The sequence below is a fragment of the Bicyclus anynana genome, chromosome 10 (genome assembly GCF_947172395.1).
Source record: "Bicyclus anynana chromosome 10, ilBicAnyn1.1, whole genome shotgun sequence".
In the NCBI taxonomy this organism is placed as follows: domain Eukaryota; kingdom Metazoa; phylum Arthropoda; class Insecta; order Lepidoptera; family Nymphalidae; genus Bicyclus; species Bicyclus anynana.
In genome coordinates, this window is record NC_069092.1 from 17,340,382 (window position 1) to 17,364,077 (window position 23,696).

Consider the following 23,696-nt stretch of genomic DNA (forward strand, 5'->3'; position numbering starts at 1 on the left):
TATATGAATAATAATTGCATATTTACTTTAAATCAATGATTTTATCATTACCAGTGGCTTATGTGTATTCGGATCACGAGGTCATGGATTCGAATCCTTGATTAGGTCATGGAATATCTACTGAACTTTCTTTATTCTTAAGAAATTGACAGTAAAATACTCAGCCAAGTTGGGAAGTTGGTTGTGTTCCACCTCCACGCCTCGGAGAGCACGTTAGACTGATGGTCCCGCTCACTATCAGTTTAGCATTATCACCCTGAGCTCGCCGACTCGCGTAGAAGCAGCGTGGTGGGTTTAATATCTATATCTCCTCTCTTATAAGGGCGGAGGCTTGGCCCTGTAGTGAGCCGTTACAATAGGCTGACAATGATTAATTAACTGACCATTTTTGGTATATACGAGTAGGTATAGCAATACTTTGTAAAAGGTGCTCTAAGTTGCGCTGCAGATACTATGTGAAATAAACGATAGTTTTACACTTGCCATCAGGTGAGCTGTTGGCTTGGCTAATCAATTATTGCCTTCATCTAAGTACTATAAAACTAAAAGATTATTGTTGCACTGACGCTGTGCGGTGTGCCGTGTGCCGTGTGACTGTGAGTCACTCGAAGCTCATTAGGCTAATGTTTCTGAAAGCTTTAGCTTCATGTGTTTACTGTAGCATGAAAACAGGATCAACTCTCTTTTTTAACGTTCTCAGTTAGGTACTTGTTTCAGTTTTACTGTACCAACTATGTAATTACCGCAAACCAAACTTAATCTTAAAATATAGTAAAGAGAAGTTGATGAAAGTAAAATATTCTCAATCTATCTCCACTCTCCCGTCAATCCTGAATGCATCTTATTAATTGTCGAGGGACCATTTGTCCAATGTCTAGTAGTTGGCCACTTGGTGGGGATTTTCCACCACTGCTGCTTCATCCAAGATCTATATCCAGCTAAAACTAGTAGTCAATGACCAGACTTAAAGTCAACAAACCATTTAGTAGGTATCGTTTGATTCACCTATTTGCTTGACTTTTTCTGATTACAAAAGTTCTACTGTAATGTTGAGCAAGTTTTTGCAGCGCTTGAAAGTCCTCGTGCTGCGGCGCCTGACCTTGCGTGACTCGACTCGCGACCGAGCCGGACACGTAATTGGAAATGTTTTGCTTAATTCTATTTCATATTAATAGCCTTTTCTGCTATATCAAATTATTTTTGTGACATATTTTCATTGCTTATTAAATAGTCACATAATATTGAATTAAAAAGAAAAATTACTATTTGTGCTATGACGCATTTTCGTTAACTATTGACAAATACATCGCTTCACAGTACTATTTAGATTTCTGTCTTTTTCTTACTTTTGATTTTTTTTAAAGCACAAACGCACGGCAGAGCGCACATCAAGTAACGCCTCGCCGCCACTCTGTCGAGTGCTAATTAATTAACTGCACGTCGCCTGACGCCGCGACGCGTCGCACTGATTTATGTCTCCGTCTGTCGGCGACTGCGACCGATGTACCGACACAACACGATATCGTATCAATGTGCGTTATCGTAGTTGTTCGTTGAATATGTCGTTTGTCGTAACCAAACGCAAAGGCAAATCACGTTACGATATTTTAGGAGAAATTCCTTAAAAAAAAAAAACAGTGCCTCATTTAATCTTAACTTACGAGTAGTCCGGCGTATACCTAATTGTTTAATTACTGTGATAAAGAGGGACTAAAAGTAAGGACTAATAGTAGCCCTTTGCGGTAGAGTTAGTTTGTGAAAATACGCTATATATCTACACGTTTCTGTGGCCAAGAATCATCATTAATTGTACATATAGGTTACTTAACTTTTTAGAAGATCCATTGTGGTTTCTGGTTTTTTTCATCAATCACTGTTATTTTAGACTCACGAGCGAATAAAAAAAATGCTGTCAGTCAACAAATTTTACGGCATATTTTTTTGGTCAGGGTTATCAAAGGCTCTTTCCTAAAATGAAATTAATTAAGCAAATCATGAATTCATTAGTAAGTGTCCCTGACAGTGAAATCGCCTCATTAAAGCGAAGTCCTGTAAAGTTCGACTGAGACTGCGCCGTGTGGAGGTCGACACATCTTATCTGTGCTGAGAGTTACACCCTCGGGGAACACATACTCGTAGCTGGCAATTAGAGAACCGGCCGCGTATGGCTTATCGGAGATTGAAATAATTTAACACATTGCCTGTATTTTACGCGTCGAAAGCCTCCACAAAATAGAGAAACAACGGAAGTAAATATGCGATCCAGCTACTTATATAATAAGCATTGCACATGCACAAACGAAATCTGCGCGAATCCAAGAACCAAAGTACAAGAGGATGGACATTGTTTGTTGTTTTTTTTCCTGGACCGACGTTATCGTCAGTGGTTTTTAGAGCTTAGACGTTTTTCTGTCTTTATTTTGTAAAACGCTCATGTCAGTTTAAATCGTAAACCAGTTGAGTTGGCCCATCAGTGTGCGGTGTCGGCTAGACGCGACTGGTTGTACGCGGAGGCTCGCGTTTGCGGTAAACACCGCACCGCACCGCACCGCACCGCACCGCATCGTGTCGCCGCTCGCCGGCGGTTGCGGTTTACTATGCTCTATTCCATATTGGTATTGATCAATTCTTGTATACAAGAATATGTTGAGAACATATTTAGTTTAGAGAGTTGAACATATGTACTTATTTACTTTATTGTTTTACAATTATTGTATTACAATGTATAGGTAACACTTGAATTTGTACAGCTTCTAAAAGCCATAAAATGTCTGCGGTTTCACGTACGGTCAGACGAGAGTACGGTCAGTATGAATGGGAAGCGAATGAACCAGTTAACGGCGATCGCTTCCATCGACCCGATCCTGTGCGCTGCTGTTCCGTGCAATTTGCTATAATAAGCTACATACGGTTTATTATATTCACAAAAGATTAAAAGTAAAAAAATTCTCTCTCTGAAAGAAAGGAACTGAAATCAATAAGTGACTCTAACAGGATATCATGACATGTGCGTGATTAGTTATTTACAGTTATAAAAATCTAATAGGTTGTATCCGTATCCATCAGACTGTAACACATCAATGCTGTTGGTATGATTCCGGGGGTTGTACTTCTTTAACGGAAAACTTTAAGTATTACAAGCTCAGCTTCTCTCAGCACGATGATGTTGTTCTTCACCATTTAAGATCAAGTCACGTAAGCAATTAATTTGTGACGTCAGTGAATAGAAGCAGAGATAGAAGCGCGACTCTCCGCGCTCTCCGCTGAGAGAGCTGACGAGGCCGGGGCGGGCGGGGCGGGCGGGGCAGGCGGGCGCTGTATGACGGCGCGACGTGCGCGGCATGCGACGACGCCACGAGCTCGTGCCACGGAACACTACAGAATTTATTGAGAAATGGCTTTTTAATTATGCACTGTACCTAGAGAATAAAACTACCTTTAAGACTCTTAACTTTTATCTGGTACTATATATTGTAAACATTGAATATACAGTATGCTTGCTACTAAATGATATTGAGAACGAGGAATAAAATCATACACTAAATTCTTGTAGCAATTTTGGTTGTAATACCTAGTTAGAAATTACAAATTGAGTTAATATTATTCTCATAGGATTAAATTAAAGCTGTACCAAGAAATAAAAACAAATTTGAACAGATCAGCGAAATAACGGTGTCAAATAAATCACTCCAATAAAAACGCATGACGAAACGAAACCGTGGCAGCGTCGCCCCCTCGCGGCGCACGAGCTGACGTGCCGGTACGTTGTACCTACTGGTGACGTATGCAGGTCAAACTCCCACTGTGATGATGAAACGGTAAAAAATATGAACTCAATTCTTTTTACGACGTCATAAAAATCGTTCTAATTAGACGCTATAAAGTGAACTAGTTTGGAGGTGACAAACGGAAACACACTGCTTCCCGTACACGTACGGCACATATACCTACGGCTAAGGTGGGTGCAGCATACCGGAACTCTAAATCGCACGGATTACTTCAGTAGGTAGTCCGAGCTAAATCGCATAGCGGTACGACTTCACCGTCAGGGTGCTAACTGCCTCGACCGGACCAGATCACATCTGAGACGAACAGATCAGATCTGAACTTGAACATTAATTAATTTTATATCAACCTCGCCAAAATAGAACTCAGAGTGTCTCGCGTTATAAAGTAGTTATTAACTGTGGCAGTCGAAGAAGACCACAGTTAATAACCGCGCTCAAATGAGTGAGCAAAAAACAAAACGTAAATCTAAAAAAATAAATTTCGGAAAATCTCGCTATTTTCAGGATTAGGTGTACCTACTACTATTTATCATACTATGTGCCACTATCTCGTTTCAACCGAATTAATTATAATATCTTCTCTTTTTCACTTCCTAATTTTATGAGCGGTCAAATTGATTCACGTAGTCGAATTCGAACTCAAGAATTCAATTCCAATAATTTTTATTCTAATAACGGCAAAATATGCCAAATTAAAGATTCAATCGTCCCATTGAAATAAGTCGGTATTTCGTTCCGATCGCTCCATCAGCTGTGGCACGAACAATCGGTTGAAGATATCTACTTCAAAATTGAATTCAAAAAATCCACCGTAATATATACCTACACTGCAATTGAATAAAAGCTTTTAAAAACAGTCCATAACACAGTGCAATGATTAACTGAAACGAGGTTATTTTAATTGACATTAATCAATTAGATATAAGCAAATCACTGCATACAGAAGAAAACGGACTTCCTGAATATCCTTATCGTTCTGGTAGTAAGTTTCTCACTTTACATTTAGTTTAGGTTACACCGCAACCCGCTAACATGTTTTTTTTTCTGAAATAACAAATTAACATTAATCTACAAGTATAGACAAGAATTGTTGAAAAAATTCGAAAGCATTCATCCCCTAATTTACAAAGTTCGCTGAAAGCGGAGCTTCCGCCGCTCCGTTACATTTTTGTCAGTTAAATAGATTTCGTACCCTTCGAGCTAACAACCCTTCTCAGCGCCCTCCGCTCGGAACATAATCAGTTATTTGGACACTAAACAAGTTTTAATCCGTTTAATTCTAAACGAGAATTGTGAGTAACTCCGCCTGGCCCCGGCCCTGGCCCCGGCCCGGGATGTACGGCCGAGAATGTTGACTCTTTTAATAAAACGCTCGACGATTAATTCAGCGCATTCCTCGCCGTTTGAGTCCTACTGTACAATGTACAGCCTCCTTAGCGAGCCTCTCTCAAACCCTCCGTCACTTGAAAAAGGTTTCTTTTTCGAAGACACTTTGCGTATCTTTAATTTGGTTATAAGTTAAATGAAATAAAAAAAATTAAACTTGGTTTAGATGGATTAATTGCGTCTACTACATAATTATTATATTTGTAATTTATTTGGGACCACCTTCGGGACCCACGCTAAATCTTTTCACTGTATTACTTTTATTTACGATTACAACAGCGTGATTAAACTATTAAATAAATAAAATTTAAATAAAGTTAGACAAAGAAACAAAGACAACCTTCGATAAAATATATTCATAAAGTCACTGGTAAGGTAACATATTTCCTAATACTTTTTTCTATCAGTAAATTGATAAAGAAAAGGGGATTTACGTAGAAAGTTTGTAATTGATTAAAACTAAATATAATTTTCAATAGCAAGTTTAACTACTTGTCAATCAAACAAATAAATACTTTTATTTTGCTGACTACAGTCTTAAGAATATGTACTTAGTGTAACACAAGCCGTCTAGGATATCTTTATTACGACTTCATAACATGAGTCAACGGGTTACTGTGGACAGGCTTAGAGACGAATGTGAGAGCTAATCTCCGGGAGCTGACCGGCTCCAGTGAATGAGCTCGTCGCTCAACTGAGAGATTACCACCGCCGTCGCAATAACTGTACCAATGGACTTCTTTACAAATGCTCTGAAGGTATTCGAGACACTGCGGGTATTACAGAGATATTAATAATATATTTTGTAAGATTTAGTCAAACAGTATGAGCGGGTTAGATATTTATTGATAGTTGACTTAAATGATTACTTGCGAGATAATTAACTGTGTCGTAGTACGAACTGGAGCAGTGATATGCAATGCAGGGGTAGGTACATGGTTTGTGCACACAACAACTGTTTATACAAAACAGAATTTGTAGGAGACAGTTTTGAGAATAGTTTAGCTTTTTGCTTCGACTCTAATGAGAGTTATGAAAGTGGCTCAAATGTGGGTTTCCCGTGCCTGTGTATTTTGTTGTTTGAAAACAGGTCTGGGCCTCGGGTTAGTTGCAACTGACTGCGATCTCACCTAATATTAAGTGACGATGCCGTATAAGATTGAAGTGGGCTTACTTTTAAGAGGTACAATTTTATTCTACCGATACCTCTAACGGTTTCTACGCGGCATCGTACCGGAACACTAACTCGCTTGGCGGTACGTCTTTGTCGGCAGGGCGGTAAGTAACCACAGCTGCTGATGGCTACCGCCAGACGATAATTGGCATCGGCAAAAGCTATAAGTATTAAAAATATCCTTTGGTATACAGAGGTTTCTTAAGTTACACAAATACTACTCTTGTCACACAATGTAAAGCAGCTGTTACTAGAAAAATTAGAGAACACAATCGAACTTTGCTTTAACATGCAGCAACACAGTGTGTACTATCCACCTGTGCGCTGTGACGTCACTCGCCGGCCGCGGTGGCAGACGGTTATGCATAAGAGAGAACACCGAGAGGCCGTAGGTTCGATCCCCGTCCAGGTGGAATAGCTCCCAGCCTAATACGTCCACAGCCTAGCACGTACGCCAGCAGTTATAGTACTACGACGGAAACTTGACTTTACAGTTTGACTTATTTTATAGTTAAATATATGAATACATGATGCATTTACTTGTTTAGAGAGCAACAAAATAGCAATAGGTGTTAAAATTAACCCAGTAACATATTATCAGCGATCGTGCAAATAAATGTTTCCGGCGAATTCGTGACATCGCGGGCTCGGAGCGGTATCAATACGCGTCACGCGTTCGCGCTGAGATGAACACGCGCGGTGCCGACGAGCGAGCGAGCGAGCTTACAACTTCCGAGCGGAAATGATTCCGATGCACGCGACTGCTGCAATCAATCCCGACTGTCGCGCTCTCATTACGCGGCGGAGCGCTGTCGCTGACACCGCGATATTTGTGACACCTGGCGCGAGGTGTAACACAAATCAACCGACTCCACCGCGCTGCGTAGCGCCGGCTACCAGAAACCTGTGTAGCTAGGGGACTTTCAAATCGAAATCTTTAGAGTTCAATGTTTCCCGTAACTCAGAAGTCGTTTGCGTTCCTGAGAACTATCAAATTACTATGCTCTATCATTTTATCACAAACAAAAAAATGTGTCACATGTTATGTTTTCTGCGAGTTGATACATTTTTATAGGCATAAGTTTTCCATTTGTTCTTCCAGCTAAATGACTAAAAGAAGTGGTGTGGCATTGAAGAATTATTTTCGAAATCCGCTCCAGTTGTCGTCAGGTGCACAGGAGTGGCCCATGGTATCGCCGTGTGTCATTATCGGCGATGAGGTGGCAGGGAAGCGTGGATGATGAATGGCCCCCAGACCTGCCGACGAACGCAAGGCTGAATAAAGACTACTGCAATGAAACGAATGGAAATAGAAGACATTTTTAGTACTTGGTCTTTAACTAAACCAATGGCTGCCATGAGATGTACTTGTGTATCTCTAACGAAATATAAGTTTATTCAATTAAAGACAAATTATCTTCTTAGAAGGTGTTATAAAATAATAGATAACATAAACAGAACTTAACCTCTGACATTAAACGTCTCGTGCAAATAATGGACTTCACGGACAAATACCTGCTTGAGTACTTATCTTATCTTGGGAATTTATTACCAATACCTAAATCAATCCTATCCGATCGTTCAAATCTAATTTTACAATTAAGTATGTGTATTAATAATGAAAGGTAAAATTACTTTTCTATTTTCAATACCGCATCATTTTCTTTCATTATCATTTACATTGTAGATGTAGAAGCTAATCGACCTAGTCCGTCCCCGGCAAGGGCAGGTGGGAGGGGGAGGAGGGCTCGTCAAGTGTCACACGCTTGTAGAATGTAAATAGATAATCAAACATGCAAATAGTAATAACTTTCCACCGGTCGTTTACCGTTCCAATAATTTAATCAGCCGTCACAACTCACAGCACAGATCCGCCGCCGCACATCATGCGCCGGACACTGCGCCTGTAGCAGAGCGGACAACTGCGCTCTTGTGGTACTAGCTAGCGGACGTTACGACTGTCACCTGGAATATGACATGTCCTTTCTTAGAACGTAAAAACACTAGTAAAGAAAGTAGTTTTAAGTATGACAAGGTAAAATTTAAAATTTGGAAAAGAATCCGACAATCATGAATTTTACTAGAACAACAAATTTTACGTTCAAAATCATACCACGTTATTATATTAGAAAAACGCCGATATTTTCGTATTGTTTATTACATTTCCAAGAGTATATCAATCTATGTATGAGGATGATCTCAATCATCGGTATATAAGTTGGAAGCTACAAAACTACGAGTATGTCTATAGTTTTGTACTTAACACAAGATATACAAACACACAAACAGAGACGTCAAACACATAAAGTTTCTCTTTTTTATGCCTGGATTAAAAAAAATAATTCTCGCTCGTTTTTCCAATCAGTATTTTAATTAGGACTGAGTACAATTCGTTGGTCCGTCGTGCTCCGTGCTCCGCTGTCTGCCATCATGGGCGCATCATCAGCACGAGCTCGTTGTCCTGTCTATAACTAACACGCCGTCGGCAATCCGCGGCCGTCACGTAGGTTGCGAAACGTCGCAAGCCGTAATTCATACTCGTTCTCTGTAATTTATACTTCCCTGCCGCCGCTGCGGTGCGCGGGGGGCGGGGTCAGGGGTACGCGCGGGTGTGGAGGATGTGGAGGATATGGAGGATACGCGATTTCTAATATTGATGTTAATCTCGTGACGTGACGTGGGAACTGAGCGCGTCAGGGGATTTCGGGCGGCGCTGTGTTAGTATTTTATGATCTCTTCCAACGTGCGCTATTTGCATTGCTTATCTTTACCGGTTTTCTGACAATTTTATCGTCATTCAAATGACGATAAAATATGTGAGAAATGCGTGAGTTTACGTCGAGTTCTATAGTCATTTCTTATGTGATATGTATAAAAGCTTAAACTAAACCATTTGTTCGTTGGAACACAGACAACCACATGAACATGAAACATCTACACTGATAACACTCAAAGTAGTCTATCGGCTCCCGAGTTGCGTTTAATCTGAAAAGGGAAAAAGTTCAGGGTTCATGACGTCTCAGGGGGATGGTCGCCGCGTTTATAGAACCAGTTAAATCAAATCATACCCTTAGTTTAGGTTAAGTTTAGTTTAGGTTGTGCTTTAGTATAAACAGTAATTTTATTAAGTGACAATTTTTCTTAAAATTTCGTTGCGCTGAGATTTTCTTGATTCTTAATATATAAATGCGAAAGGTCATCCATCACGAAACCTCAAAAACCGCTTCACGTACAGAGATGGAATTTGGCAGGGAGGTAGTCTATAGTTCGTAGGTATCCGTTAAGAACGCGTTCTGTGATAGGGCCGGATTAAAGAGGTAGAAAGGCTCTTGCAAGTTTGTATAAAAGTCCTTCATTTCTTACACTACAATCTTAAAATTCAGCAGAGAGGTGGTTTGTAGGAATGATCTTTCGCATTTGTATATTAAGATTATGGAGTTAAATAGCGAAAGAAAGATTACATTGATTTGTACGCGGACGAAGTCGCGGGCGACCGCTAGTAATACATAGCGCCTAATGCGCGTCGCACATATCCGCACCAATTACAGCGCTATCCGTAATATGTTTGTCATCTTCATATCAGGAAGACATCAATCTAAAATTTAATATCATTAATCTATTTGCCTCGTCCGAGGGGGCTAGGTGGCACAAATTTGTGCCTCCACCTCCAGGTGCTAAAAGAAAATCGAGACATCAGGCAGGCAGTACTTTCTACAATGTGAGCACCTCGAGTGAATAGGCATATTTTACGCACGATCTGTTTATCGCATTCTACCATAAACTTTGTCAACGCTTACAATCAGACGTGTTTGCAGTTAGGCCCTAGCCTTGTCACATAATTACTCGTAGTAGAATATATAATTCATACTTCAAACAATTTTTCGGTTAACAACCGAAATGAATTACTCAGTTGTCAAATATCACATAATAAATGATTCCAATGTTATAAATGGTACACAACGGAAGCCGCATTACACACGCCCCAAGGAGCTGCTCAGCTGCAAGAGTCGCTCATATCTCAAATCTCATTCAAACGCCACTTTGTGAAACAATGAGGGAAGTTGTGAACGATGAGCGGCGATGAGCCGAACTCATCTCAATTACGAGCAGATCTCGCGCCATTCGCCATGCTGCCATTGTGCGTGCTACAGTAAATAATTTCATAATTAAATCCTCAGCAGCACACAATGGCGCGCCGTGAGCCGGTATTTACGCGCCGCTGTCTGCGCCGCGCGGGACGAGCTATGAATGTATAGCGGACTCCGAAATGTATTTTTTGTAATATTTTCGGTCAACGGTCATCTCTTTCGTTATCTAGGGTACGTGACAAAAATTGCAGGCCAAATCGAATATAATTTCAGTAAACGCAAACTCGAAATCGCAAAGTCGCACAATTCCGTAACTTGAACTGTACAGTTACTGAGCGGCCCGCCGGCCGACGCTGTGCTCTTGGAGATTTTATCTCTCTCTGTCATTTTAGCAGACCCTTGACACAATTGTATGCAAATGTTTAGTTTAGCACATAATAATACGCATTCTAGTGATACTATCAAGCTGCTTTAGCTGGCTTGTCAATTTTCCCTTAACAATTTCCTAAACGGATTAAGAGCACACTTATGAAACTATTATTATGAAAAAAAAAACCTAAGTATGTGTAGATCCAGAATAAAATCTATTTACATTCCAATTTTCGGCCAAATCGCTTCAGTAGGCGCAGCGCAAATGAAGCAAAAACACACACACACTTCCACACTTGGACACAAACTTTCGCCTTTATAATATTGGTGTGATGTGAAATATTTTTTCCAAGTAAAATAAGTAGTACTTTTTTGTCAGGGTCGATTAAATTTCACTAGCCACTAAACACTAACTCAAATGACTTAAGTCTTCTCACTGTATTCGTGACGTCGAGTAGCTGGATTACCTCGATGTTTATACGTGATGGTGAAGTCTTTGTTCATGAGCAAGAGAATTTTTTTTAATTGTTGAATATGTTAAGATTATTTTGATATTTTCTTTATAGCAGTAGACGGTAGTTATTTTAATTACTCGGTTCACGGTTGAGGTGTCTAAGTTCAAGTTTTAAATAACTTTCGTTCCGAGTAGGCCAGCGAGACGCCCGCGCCCGCCTGTGGCTCGGGGGCGCGCGACAGTGACGTGAGGCGTCTTTTGTCCATCGGCGCTTATTATCAAACGGCGGTTTTCAGAGCAATTAAGCGCAGAGCTCGCGGCGGAGCGGCCGAGCCACGAGCCGAGCCGCGCCGCCCGCGGCTGCAGTACGCAGTACGCCCAGCGTAGCGTTGTGACGTCGATATTCACGCTCAATTATCGTTTTTCCTGTAGGTTAATTCACCATCTTTGACTCATACTAGTTGACATATTAGACAATTGATAATATATGTAACAAATTCCAACCAGTACTTACTGGTGGATATCTTGTATAGGTAGAATGACATTTTGTCAATTGATTTTATGTGTATTGTAATAGGTTGATATTGAGACCAAAATAGTGAACAGGCCCGCTTTACTGTCAATGTGTGATCCTATTTAGTATTAGAACTATTCACAAACGCGTTTCTAAAATCTAAAATGGTTGAACAATCTCAGTGTCGTGTATTTCAAAAACAATCAATTTTTTTTTGTATCATATCAAATTTACGAAGATAATGTGGTATTAGAAAAGAAAAACCAAAAATATATTCTTTTTCAAAATTCGAACGCTTTGTGATGTGATGAAATTCGGAATCATAATTTATTTCGAAAAATAAATTATGATTTCGAATTTCATCACAAAACGTTCCACAGATTCTTAATTACAGCTCTCGAAAGCCTACGCAGCTAGGAAAGTCCAATTGACGTCCGCCCGACGCCCGATAACGCTCACCGAGATTTTGAATGAACCGAGATTACCGATGTTATAAAAGCCGAGACCGAAAGACACACTTATTAACACTTATCTGCACGTATACTTTCGTCTTGCACCATTGAAGTTTGCGTTCTCAGTGATCACACGGAGCTACATATTGTCGAGCGTCTGCATTGTCAAGATCTAAGTTTATTTCCATCGCTCCCACTCGTACTTCCAAACGAACTCGACTTAAAATACTCGCCATAAAATGTCTCCACTTCTTATTTGGCATTTAATTAACTGTCATCCTTTCTGTCCGTCTCATTAGCATGAAATATGATGACCGTCTTGTGTTTAAAGTGGATCACTTCGTCTCACTTCATTATGAAACTCGTAAAGTGGAATAACTTACGAAGTGTTTCAGTTTCTTGAAGTCTGTTTAATACTGTCTCCCTGCCCCTTGTTCATTTTGATGTTATTTATTGTACTAACATTTTATAATGAACCATTATTTTAAGAAATATTTATGTTCAAATATAAATTTGACATGGTTTATGTTATTTTTTTTTATTAGCATATCTGTTTCGGTTTAGTTCTTAATCAAATTAATGACTTACAATGATATCATAAGATAAACGATGACTCGCCAGATCATGCCCTTCTCTCCCGCAGCATCACAATGGTTGGCACTAGTTAGCGTCGCTTGTTCTCCGTAGATAATTAGTGAGATGGCGCGAGCGGCGAGGGTGTCGCGACTGATATTTTGAAATCATCTTTTTTGAATGTCTGTGATGTTCTCGTCCTGTAATAGAGATTTTAATAATTACCAATCAAATAAAATCTAATTTCCCGTATAACGACTACATTTATCTACAATATTGATTGTATGTATTCAAGCTTTAAAACTTTTGTATTATAAACCTGTATAAAATAACGCCAACCTCTAATCATCGCAATACGCAAAGCTACGCCAGTGAATACGCGCGTAGCGTTTGAGTCTACAATATTCAGAAGCAGTCGACATTTTATGTGCGGGTCAAATGTTCGTTGCATGAGAAAGATAAAACTTTTGATGAGTAAATAAATAGGGGTTTCGTAGGAGCTGTCTCTCGAATAGAAAATATAAGTGAGTTACCCTTTTATGCATTCAGGGGACAGAGCGGGGATGTTTTTATGGCGGCCATGGCTCCGTAGCGGAATACATTTCAACGACCATTAAATTTTACGACATCAACTTTTCAGCCACCGCTATAAAATCATTTCGGACGTAATATACGGACGCGGCAGCGCCGTGCGGTGCGCATCCCACTTCTGATGTCGCCGGTTCCATTCTGTTCATTGTTTTGTCCTGTTGTTATTATGATTTATCGGGTGTGACAATAGGCGAAAATATGTTTGATATTGTATGAAATTTTAATGAAAGCTTTTCGTTTTGTTCCGTACCGACATTACAGTAGATTTATGGGCTTATTTTAATCACTGCTTGATGGGCTTGTAGATATTAATAAAAAAATGTATATTTCATAATTTGTTCTGATTATGTTGTCCCTGGGGAGACATGATGGTGCTTGTTCCCTTCACTTGTGTTACATCGATTTAATATGTAATTCATTTTAAATAGCTATTACTTCTAATATTCTAAAGCCAACATATTCACAGGTGTAGGATTTTTAGTTTTATTATGTTTTAAATTCGGCAATAGGTCCTTTACATTACAAGAACAAAATGCGTTGACGAAGAACAATGCACCAAAATGTCAAAACCTTTTAACTCAAATGTAACATTTCTGTATTTAATAGCACTCGGAAACCTCATACATTAGGAAGCCGTTCTATTCGCGAGGACTCGTCCTAAATTGAACTTTGAGACATAATGCTTAAAGTTTAACTTTGAATATTACGACGGTTGCACATTTTAATCTAGACTTGAGGGTAGTTTTTGTGGAGTGCAATTAGAAGGCCGCGACAAAGCGGGCAAGAGATTTCAAAGGATTCAATGTTTCTGTTGGTTGGGTTTTTGTTGCGTCTTCGCTACTGACGGCTCGCCGACCAAATGTTTTAGTGATTGTCTTTCATTATTTATTTTGTTTGGAGCATTGGCGGAACATTGGCAGAACATTGGTAGAACATTGGCGGAACATTGGTAGAACATTGGCGGAACATTGGCGGAACATTGGCGGGAACGTGCGGCGACATGCGTGTTGTAGCTCACACTGATAATGCTTATTAAATGTTATCAGTCAAATAAAACTATAACATTTGGATCTTTTGTAGATTTATTTAATTGTAAGATTTACAATGATGTGAAAATGAAAAATGTATAAATATTAAACCCTACTTTGTTCTTGTTTCAGGTAAATATGATGGATACAGAATATTTGTTGCGGTATATATTTTACTACAATTATAATAAGAAAAAAGCTTTGATGTGGAGTAGCAGGGAGTAGGTAAGTACTTATGAATATAGTTGTACTCAAACTGGGAAGCAAATAATGATCAACACGTCATAAACTCCTAAACCCAATCCGAGCTTATAATGTATTCCAGGCAAGCACTAACCTCGCGCTACACTAACCTGCCCCCCTGCCCCCGCACAGCAGACTCAGTTGAGTGCGTTAACCGGAACGGATCATGTCGAACTTTAACCCGTCGACGGAACTTGTCGGATAGTTAAGTTATAAAGGCACTGTATCATCGGGAAACGTTTATTATGCTTGTGAATTACCTCTACATGTGACTTGTGGTAGCGACATAGCTTGCACTAACACGTTGTCTTTAATATTTCAGGTAAAATTTATAAACATTATAAAACTCATTATCAACATAGTTCTGGTAGGTCATTTGGCTATTTATATTATAACAAAAACTTACAATAAAAAGATAGAATATTTAAAGAAGACTTCAAATATTTTGAAATAAAAAAGAAGATTGTAGACTTTCTCAACTATCTGTTTAATAATATAACATTCACAACATAACATGACGAGTGAACCGTGATTTAACGATAGAAACAATCATCGGTAACACTGACGTTCAGGAATAGTTCATACTAAATTAAATGTTTAAAGACGTGACATTAATTTATCAATTAATTTAAAACATATTGTCATACAGCCGGGCATAGAACCTCCTCCTTTTTTGAATTCGATTAAAAATTTAAGCCGCACTAATATTTCGCACTACTTAAACCAGACATAAATTTGAGAACCTTTGGGAGAACTCTGTTTGTTGGCATGTATAATTTATTGTCATAGCCGCTCGTAACATTGGCGATACCTTTGAACATAATTCAACAATGATTGGGTTCAGTAATTCTATCTAATTCACCATTTATACCATTTATTATCAGTATAATAACCGCGAGTTATGGCTGAACTCCGGCACTTAAACCGTTCAGTGAGCGCTCGCACTCGTCCGTACCTACTCGCAGTAGATGGTACGAGCCCATAAAGAACGGACGCGATACAGTTAACTGTCTTACTGCTAACATTAATAGTTCCGCCAACTCATTCAGTGCTTCATTCACTTTGGCTTTTGTACTCATTGGAACAAATTGATTCTACTAAAAAATATCCTGTTAGTTTGTATATATCCCATTTCCCATATATAATTTCTATATAGAAATCAATCAATCAATCAATTTATTTATTTGCAGATACATGCATTACATATACAGGTGGTCGGTAGATGTAGATGGTAAATGTATCTTGTCAATTTGGCATGCAAATTATTTATTAAAATATATAAGTTTTTAATGATTCAAATGACAATTTCACCATTTAAAATTAGAAATAATTACTACATCACATCAGCAATATTAGTGATCTTTTTAACCGACTTCAAAAAGGAGGAGGTTCTCAATTCGGTCGGTATTTTTTTTTTTTTTTTTTTTATGTATGTACACCGATTACTCAAAGACGCCTGGACCGATTTCAAAAATTCTTTTTTTGTTTGAAACGGTATAGTCCCCATTTGGTCCCATTGCCATCATGACAAGATCTGATGATGGAATCCTGGAGAAATTGAGGGGAACTTTCGAAAATTATATAGGTGTCTAGTGTGTTCGTAAACTTTTCCATTTAGTACCTTTAAGAAATACAAAATTATGAAGGTTTAAAATCGATCTGATGATGGAGTCATAAAACAGACGAGGGAACTCCTTGGCGATTTACAGCAGTTACCTTGTGTTTGGGCTTGATTAATTTGTATTAATGAGAACTTTCCACATAGATAGGTTGTGACTGTCATTTAGGGGTTTGGTGATGAAGACCAAGGACAATTAAGGGAACTCCTTAACAGTTTACAGTAACTACCTTGTGTTTGGCCTTGATTAATTCGTATTGCTGAGAACTTTCTACCTAGATGAGTTGTGTCTGTTATTAGGGGTCTGATGATGAAGACCAAGGTCAATGAAGGGAACCCCTTGACGGTTTACGGTAGCTACCTTGTGCTTGGGCTTGATCAATTTGTTTTGCTGAGAATTTTGTACCAAGATGGGTTGTGACTGTCATTAGGGGTCTGATGTATTCGTTTGATATGAAATTTTACACTAAAAATTGAAAAATAATAAAAATTTTAATAAAAAAAATACAACCGACTTCAAAACCTAAAAACGTACCCACTAAACTAAAAAGCGAAAAATAACATCATAATATGTTCTACCTGCTGATCAGTATGAAGTCGGTGCTTAGCCGGTGTTGTCTTAATTTAAGCCACTTCTGACAGGACCACATGAAACAACACTGTCTGCAAAATCTAAATCTATAAGATATGCTCACATGGCTTGAATTAATACATCACCGGCTTAGCACCGCCTTCATACTGATCAGCAGGTAGAACATATTATGATGTTATTTTTCGCTTTTTAGTTTAGTGGGTACGTTTTTAGGTTTTGAAGTCGGTTGTATTTTTTTTATTAAAATTTTTATTATCTTAACAAAGAATCATGACGGTAGAAATAAAACTAAACTCAAATTAAATTTTAATATCATATCACCAAAAATCTCAAGTTAAATAAATATATTCTATTTTTGTTTATTTACTTATCAATTCACAAGCAAAGCAAGGTCAAGTCACAATATTAAAAGTCATATAAAATCAAGTGTGAATCAAAGGTGATTTACCAAGATGTTACAGAATCATATGCAATCACTGTTAACAAAACGAGAAATGATGAAGGAATCTCAGCAATCTCTCCTCACGAGTACAAATGGGTGCGGATTAGGAGGAGCCAATTACAGGCAGGCTGCGGAGCACAAATCACCGCGTGTTCGGACAGATCGCATAACTCCGCCGATATACATCTAAACTGTATCAATAACAGCATGTAAATTGGCAGCGGCTTAGCGTGATTTAATACTCCGGTTGTGACGGCTGATCTAATAAGAAAGTCTCGAACGATGTAAAGCTATGATTGATGTGATGTGGTCGCACGAGACCCGCGTGCATTTATCAGCTGTAACTTGTGCAGTCTTGCTTCTTTATCTTTTGCACATATTGCAGTATGTATAGAATTTTAATAGAATTGTACACCAATTCCATGAAGTTATTAATTTAGCAAACCAAGATCCTACAACTACAACAGACAGCAGCGAATCACTCGCTCGCACACACGCGAGAGAATGTTGCATCAGTACTTTTAGTCGCGTCAATGAATAAAACAAGCAATTTTCGGAACTATTTATTTCACCACTTTAGGGGTTGAATTTTAAAAATTCTTGAAACACATTGTATTTCGTATTTTTTTAATGATTTATGAACAAATTTTTGAAAACTGTAACTCTAAAAATGAAAATGAAGGATCAAACTTTCAACCCCTATTTCACCTCCTTCTATTTTTATTTAAGGGTCAAAGAGTACTCTATGTTTTGCTCCAGGGTCTCATTTACCATTATACCAAAATTCATCTTGATCGGTTTAGCCGTTTAGCCGTGAAAAGGTAACAGGCAGACAGACACACTTACTTACTTTCGCATTTATAATGTTAATACAGACACATTTTTTTCTGCTTTTAATAGGTACTTAATTACTATTTTTAGCAATTATTTTGTACTTAATAAATACGTTGATGCAATCAATTTTAATTATAATATATCACAAAAAAGAAAACCTCTGTAGTGGGAAAAAGACCAAGTGACACATATTAATTAAGCCTTTACTAACAAAAGCGTCATTTGTCAGTGTCCTCCTCGTGTATTAAAAAACGAAGTTCCCGAAGTGAACAAAACCGACTGTTTACAAAAAGTGAGTCGCGAGTCGCTCCGACAGTTGTCGCTGACTTTTTACTTCAAAGGGTCCGACTGCATCATTTGTCACGGCGCGAGCGCACAAGCGCACGGCTGCAGCAGATATGACTGCACTCTGGTCGTTAACGGCAATTGAAACATCTTGATAACACTGCGTACTGATTCAGACATCATTCTTTTTTTTTTTTTTTTTCTGTCTGAGTAGGTGCCGATAGCTCCCTGCGGAACCACTACGGCGTCACCGGGGAGGTTGGGCGAGCGCAGAAGCATCGCCTGATGTGACCCGAAGGCTGAAAGAAAGATAGAGGACGGAACGGCTCTCTAAGGGCGTCTCCTATGAGACTCGGACCTCGGCTTAGAAGGCCATTCTGGAGGAGGTAACCGTGACCTGAGTGAATCAGTCCGGACGCCCCCAAGATCGTGAGTTAGAAAACCCACGTCCGGGTGACGTTAGATATTGGGGACCTCGTCTTCGCCGGCGAAGACGCTGTGTAGCTTGTGATTGTGTTACCTGGGAAGCATTGTCGGTTGTTATGTCATCGTCTGGATCGTAAAGGACGTTCTTGGGACGCCTCTGCTTGCAGTTAGCGTTTAGGTTGGGAGTGTAATTGCAGGCCTCAACCACTAGTTGGTTGGGATGGATGGCAGCTCTGTCAAAATAGTTTTGAGAGAGCTGTTTCATGTACTTAGCTATTGTCGGTAATTCTAGATCTCTATCAGACATCATTCATTATCTACATGTCAAATAATAAAAACAGAACAAGAGAAACGTTCATTTTTGAAACAATTTATTTTCATCCCGTGCGTAATGTGTCGATGTACTCGTACGAGTAACTTTTGTGTGCCGCCAGAATATTGTAAGCTTATTTACAAATTGTCTAAAATGTAGAATCTGAACTTGTGGCACACATCAACTATAGATTCAGATAAACGGCAAACTCATCACTTTGCTTGCGATTTCATCCGCATAGTTCCCAAAGGTACAAATCTTACCAACTATAATTTTATATGAAAGGAGCTATTCTAGGCTCCTTTTAATTATTCATTCTTGCTCATTTTTATTAAACAATCGCTCATAAGACCATTATATTTAGGTAACATTCGCCGGTCCGCTACCCCGTGCGCCGCGGCGGGGGCGGGGGCGAGGATGATCGCATTAGCTTAGTTTACGAAAAATGTGCCCGAGATCTAATTACGCTCTTTTGATAAAACTTTGGGAACGACTCGCCCGATGAGTTCGTGCTTCATTTTATAAATTGTTCCTCCGACCCTAGTCCCCCCTCCCCCACCTCATCTCCCTGATTTTATCTCGTTATGCGTTATTTCTAATTTTCTGTTTTTGGACAACTAAGTTTCTTAGAGTTCTTCCCATTCAACTGAGTTACGTATTTTCATGCACAAATCAGTCGGGCTGTGCTTATGTTTCCGATACATTTATTTACATTGAGCACTTTTAGAAACTATATCTCAGCGGAGTGAGAGGATATCCTTTCGTCGTTTAAATACTTTAGCGGCTTAAGCTAAACGTGGCCGATATAATCGGACGTGAAATATTTATATTGCACCGGCAGCTAATGAATCCGTTACCGCAAGTTTCAAAGATTATGTTCGCAGCACGGCGAAGGCTCGGCTCAGCCGCTGCTCAATTTGTACCGTTTAAAATAACAAGTGAAGTGTGTGCCCATAATCCTACACATGAGGGAATTTATTCGATCGAGTGAAAACCCGCCCCGCGCGGCTGATAGAGGGCTTATCTCCAAACAGGATATTAGCAATTGCGCTACGAGCTCTACACCGGAAGACTACTATGAATCTAATCGCTTACAACTTAAGGTCCGAATTACGATAGAGTATATTGTATAGTTTCGTTCAGCAGTTAGTCGCATTTGTCTGAAGCACAGTAAAGATATTACAAGCAGTATAATAACTCGGCCGTATTTTTGAAATAAATACCTACAGCCGCGCGGTACGTAAACATGTCATAGGGCTGCCCGCATGCAGCAATTTAATTACATTTGCTAACTTTGTGTTTCCACCTAGTTTTGTGATTGTAAATAAACTTTTTTTATATAAACAAATAAAATACTTTGTAAATTGTAGTAAAATGGGAAATGATAAATAAAAATGCGTGTTTTTTGATTGGTTGATTTAATTAAGGCTGATACTACGTCAATGATCTTGAAGGATTGGTCGTATTCTTAAACATATTTATTTCGGTGATGCCATCTAGGTATTACCTCCACACTACGTGAACAAATAAAAAAAAAGATAAATACCTTCATGAAATTGTAGTGATTTAAAATAGATAATGAAACAATGAACAAACGCACTAATTGTCCCTACGATACGATAGTTCCCCTAGATTTCTCTAGGATGCCATTATCAGATCCTGACATGAAAAAAATGGGACTAACCTGAAAGAATATTCATCCAAACAAAAAAGAAACGGTTTACAAATGACGGAAATATCGCTGTAAATACGATACGATTCTTTTTGGAAGTCGGTTAAAATGCTTGTCACCAATGCCAAGCTGAGCAAAAGTTTTATGAGCTTGCACATTAAAGTGCATAAAATCCGCCATTTTGATTTTTTAAAAACTAAGTTACCCAGTGACACTCGGCCTATCTAGACGAGTCTAATGACATATCATTTATCAGTATGTGTGCTTGGCAAATTTGTTCGTCACACTCCCGAAGGTCGGCGCGGTCCAGGAGGGGGGTAACGATGCCCAGCGCGTACGACTTCACACCCGCGCAGTCCTTTCCTCCCGTCGCCCACATACAACAACAAGTCATAACATTCAAACACATACTCCTCCTTTGGGCTTCGCCGCAGTCGGGTAACAAAACACAAATGATCCGAGCACAGTCACACAATACATTGTACAAGCAGTCGAGGTTTTAATACAAGCTTATCGTACCTACTGTATCGTGATTCATGAACCGCGTATAGCTACATATTTCAATCGTGTCAATCACTTTCCTTTACTCTATTCACTTTATTTACTAACCCAGATACCTACCTTTATTCTGGAGATAAAAGGAAATACCTTATCCATTAAAAAATACAAGATTATGTACCTACCTACTAATAAGTAAATTTATTTTAAAGTTAACCTTTCAGAGTTTCCAGGTAACTTAAAAAAAGTTATCTCTGGATGGGATAATTTTGAATTCATGCATCCAAAAACGGCACAGTATTTCCTACTGGTAATAATTAAAAAAATCTAATACTATTAATACACTTTACTCTGTTAATACACCGTGCGTTCGTTCGTCACCGCGGCACAGTCGCGACTGTCTTCACCCTACGATCACCCCATGTTCAAGGAGCGTAGGTATAGCTCGCGTTTCGACCTCTAGTATGAAGTCCAACTACTGGTTGTAATATCTTTTCTGTGTCTGAAGTGAAATCCATTCGGGGCGCTGTTTGATGGACTACTACGAGTAGGGCTGGCAGAACTGGAGAAAATAATCATGATTCATTTTAATTTGAAGTTTAAAAAAAATTATGGAACCGATTACCAAAGGATGGTATGAAATTTAATACAAAAAGATAATTATTTATGTTATATAAATATTTATATTTTTTTTGTTTAACGTTGCTTAAGATTTCAACGTACATACGTATCATGTTGAAGTGTAAGAGAAATGGTGATTACCAAAAAAAAAGAATTGGAAAACACATCTCTACAAGTTTCTCAAATCTGGGCAAAACAATGATCGTAGTCTAAGTTGGTATATTTTTTTCTACACAAAAAATAACAAAAGAACACATCAATTTAAAGGTAAATGGCGACCGCATCACTAGTAGTGATCTCTTCCAGGCAACCAAAGATCAAAGTCAGCCCATGAATAACACACAAGACACATTGATGTCCAGCTTGGATTTCTAAATCAGTTACCAGGAATAACAGTTTTTGAACTATGTAGTGGAATAAGTTATTGTGATTATACCAGTGACATGAGTCTGATGTACCAATTAGGACCGCAGCCCGCCGCACAGCGCTCCCACTCGCGCTGTGTCTAGGCACGTCTAGGCGAGTCGTGTGCGTCTACCCTCAATTAGACAATCCGTAGGCGCGAGCGGGTTCAGGGGCGGGGGAGGCGGGGGCACGTCCGGACGATAATTGCAGCAATTGGCGTCCGCTGCAGACGGACGCGTCGCCGATAATTCGTTAAATAGGAAGCGTTCAGTGCGATACTTCCCGCGTTTAACCCGCGATTAGCTCGTCGCTGGTGGGCGCAGTGATACTAGGAAGTGGATAAGTTATTTACGTTAACGCTGTGTGTACTGGCCTTATTCTACGGCGTGCATTGTGGCGTGCAATACAATTTATGCGTGGCGATGCGGTTGGCTATTCAGACTTCCTAATATTTTTATTAATAAAACTTTTTGTGTCACTAGCATTCCAAGTATTTAGCTTAGTCTGGCATTGTAGCTTCTAAAGTAGTACATAGTGAGTATGAATAAGGAATTAAACTCACATTATTTTAGATTTAGCCTACAACTTTGATATATGATTACTAACCTCACGAAGTAAAACTCTCACCGATGAAATAGCAAGAGTTTACGCAACGACCCCTTCAACCGATCCCGCGTTGTATCGGTACAACGCAGCTCTCTCACGTCGTTATTTATTAGCAAGCGCTCTCAGTTAATTCGTATGAAGGCGATATCTACTCGTAAATAAGCGGGCAGCAGCAGTGTACAGCACACCCCGCGCTGCTCAGATAACGGCGACACCGTTCAACTTGCTGACCCTGCCGCCGTGCCGCTGCCGCTCGCACGGCACTTACAAGCGGCAGCGGCAACGGCAGCGGCAAGCGTGTCAGCTGCGTACTACCGGCTATAGATCTTCTCTATTGTTTGTATAAGAGAAATCTCACGCTGTCGGTTTTAAATACGTATCCTCGCAGTAGTATTTCCTCGTACTTAAATAATTATAATGTTTCGAAAAATATATATTTTGAAACATAACCCGATTGCGGGTTAAAACGTTTGGATGTAATTAATGTTGTGTTAGTTTATTTGAATACATTGGTACGAATTTAGATGAACAGGACACAGATAGTGTAATATGTATGGCACGAGGAATGAATGAGGAAACGTGCCCACACTGAGCGTGCGACACATGGATGATGTGATGATGAGGTAGCTCGCAGCGCAACCACGGACGAATTAACACCTCATTCGTCAACCTCAGTAGTGTACGCGCCACAGAGGGATGTACGTACTCCAACATTCACGTTATA

General features: G+C 39.3%; 1 protein-coding gene and 1 long non-coding RNA gene across 25 annotated transcripts in view; one reads left to right on the forward strand and one right to left on the reverse strand.

Annotated features, from left to right (window-relative positions):
• The window catches only part of LOC112052571 (collagen alpha chain CG42342), a 188,938-nt gene that overhangs the window by 100,042 nt on the left and 65,200 nt on the right, over positions 1–23,696 (forward strand). The gene's annotated exons all lie outside the window — the stretch shown is intronic.
• LOC128198443 (uncharacterized) lies at positions 4,355–13,091 on the reverse strand. Of its 2 annotated transcripts, none has more exons than XR_008251167.1 (3): positions 12,814–13,091; positions 8,211–8,313; positions 4,355–7,605 (listed from the first exon to the last, which is right to left on the reverse strand). It is a non-coding gene; the product is annotated as an uncharacterized LOC128198443 (long non-coding RNA). The 2 variants fall into 2 exon arrangements; XR_008251166.1 differs by having other exon boundaries at positions 8,177–8,313.